This window comes from Macrotis lagotis, chromosome 6, assembly GCF_037893015.1.
Source record: "Macrotis lagotis isolate mMagLag1 chromosome 6, bilby.v1.9.chrom.fasta, whole genome shotgun sequence".
NCBI lineage: Eukaryota > Metazoa > Chordata > Mammalia > Peramelemorphia > Peramelidae > Macrotis > Macrotis lagotis.
Genome location: NC_133663.1, coordinates 71,497,519 through 71,500,193, shown reverse-complemented (window position 1 = coordinate 71,500,193; position 2,675 = coordinate 71,497,519).

The following is a 2,675-nucleotide window of genomic DNA, read 5'->3' as shown; positions in this document are numbered from 1 at the left end:
GTGTGTGCATGCATGTGTGTGTGTGTGTGTGTGTGTGTGTGTGTGAAGGAGCTATACAGCACATCTCCAAGTTATAACCACTGGGTACCATTATAAAGAGGCTACTAGGTGACTCAGTGGATCCTTGACCCAGAGTTAGGAAGAAATTAGTTCAAATCTAATTGTGTAACTTGGGAAAGTTGCTTAAGTTTGTCTCAATTTATTGGAGAAGAAAATTATAAATCATTCCAGTATCTTTGCCAAGAAAACCCCAAATGGAATCAGATATGACTGAAAATAACAATTATGGAAGAGAGAAGGAGAGTAAGCTTTAACACCTGGGATGATCAGGAACGGTGTCTTCTAACATGCATTCCCTCTTCCTTCTAACATGCATTAGAGGAAGAGGTGGATTCTAAGAGAAAAAGATAAACAAAAGACACTTCCATGTAGAGGGAAAACTTAGACACCTCCCAAAACAAACATATTGAAAACAAACAATCTTTCCAGCTTCCATAAAGCTATACCTCTCTAGCTACCCTTCTCATTTTAGTACTAGTATTCTTGGTATCAAAGACAAAGAGAGGATCTGTGGAAACCTTCTATGGAGAAGAGTAATCAGAGCAACTCGGTTCAGCCTAAAAGAACATGACACATAATATCTTGGGAAGATTAGTTAGAGCCATATTGTGAAGAGTTTTAAATGATAGATGGGGAATTTGCACTTTTTTCTAGTGACAATCAGGAACTACTAAAGCTTTTTGCAAAGAGGAGTGATGGGAAGGGCCAAACATCAATTTGGCAGCTATATGGAAAAGATGTGTTAAACATGAGGCTCACAGACCATGCCACCTAGAATTCTGTCCAGTATATCCCTAACCAGGATAAGACATAATTGGAAATAACAAAATAGATAAAAGTTTAATAAAAATAGATGACATTTCATTCTAAAATTAAGTCAATATGTAGTCCATGGGGATCCTTATCTATGGATTTGTGCTTTCTATTTCTAATTGAGTTTGACACCACTGATGTAGAAAGTAGATTGTAGAGAGGAAAGACTGGAAGTGAGAGGTGATGATAGGTGAGTGGAGAATAGATACAAAAGATGTTGTGAATATGGAATTGAAAGACCTAGCGACTGACTGGAAATAAGCATGGAGGAGAATGAAGAGTCAAGAGGACATCAAAGATGCAAACCTGGTGGTATCTTTGAGAAAGGGAAGTTTGGAGATGTGTTGGGTCTGGGGAATAATGTGATGAATTCTATTTAAAAATTTTTGAGTTATATGATGTCCTTGGAATATTGAGGTGTAGATATCTAACAAGAAGATAATATGAGATCAGAGTTCAGGAGAGATATTACAGTTGGATTTGAAAATTTATGAGTCCTCTGCCTTGGTATTATAATTGGATCCATGAGAGTTGATGAGGTAACCAGAAGAGAGAATGCAGAGAGAGTAGAGAAGGTCCATGAAAGAACCTTAGGATGTACTTACACATAGAAGATGAGACATGAATGACAATTTAGCAAAAAAGTCCAAGAAGTAATTAGAAATACAGAAATGGACCTAGAAGAGAATATCTAAATGAGAGTTTTTAATGTTTTTTGGTATCATGTATCCTTCTGGCAATCTGCTGAAGCTAATGGATCCCTTCTCATAATATCCCTCATATATACATCAAATAAAATATGGAGGATTACAAAAGCAACCAAAAGTGAGTAAAAAGAAATTTTCCCTTCAAAGTTCATAGATCCCTTGAAATCTTTCCTTGGATACCAGCTTAAAAATTTCTGGATTTGGGTAAAAAAGTGCTCCACAGTGACAAAAACTACAGAGAAGTCAAGAAGAATGATAATTGAGAAATGACCACTAGACTTGGGTAATCATTGGCAACTTTGGAGGTAATAAATTGAAGCCATAGGTGAGAAGTAGGTGAGAAATTAGTAGGAAGAGACAAAGTGGAGACAAAAAATATAGACTACTTTTTCTAAGAGTTTGGCAATGAGCATGGATATAGAAGACGTATGGGACAGTAATTTTAGGGGATTGAAGAGTCATGTGATGGTTTAAAAAAATGAGATAGTTTGGAGACATTTTTGTAGGGAACTCCCAAGGATCCAATTATAATATCAAGGCAGAGGACTCATAGACTTACAAATCTAACTGTATAGTTTCAGAATCATTGAAATGAGGAGAGACTAGAAACAGATAGCTTTGATCTAATGTAAGCAGATAGATGGTAGGAACTACTTAGCCATTCTCAGCAAGTTCAAGTCACCAGGTCTGAGTTCTGAAAGAACTGACAGTTCTCTTGTCAGTGAACTTTGAAAAAATAATGGGGAATGGAACATTTGCTATACATGGAGAGGGATAAAAGAATATTATCTCCCAATTTTCAAAAAAAAATGCCAAAATATATAATCAAATATTGACCAGGGACACTGACATTCAATCTTGGTAAGATTATGGAGTACAAAAGCATGACTTATGAGAGTTTAGAAAGGAAAAAAATCATGGTTCAGGTCTCACCTTTGACACATACTGGCTTATGATCCTGGAGAAGTGACTTAGTCTAGGAAACTCTAGGGAACTTTCTAAGTTTAGGAAAAGATACTGCTCTGCTCTGGTTGATTTAGATGTTTTCTATGTCAATGAGTCCCTAGGTATAATAGTCCCTATCTCCATCTTTAT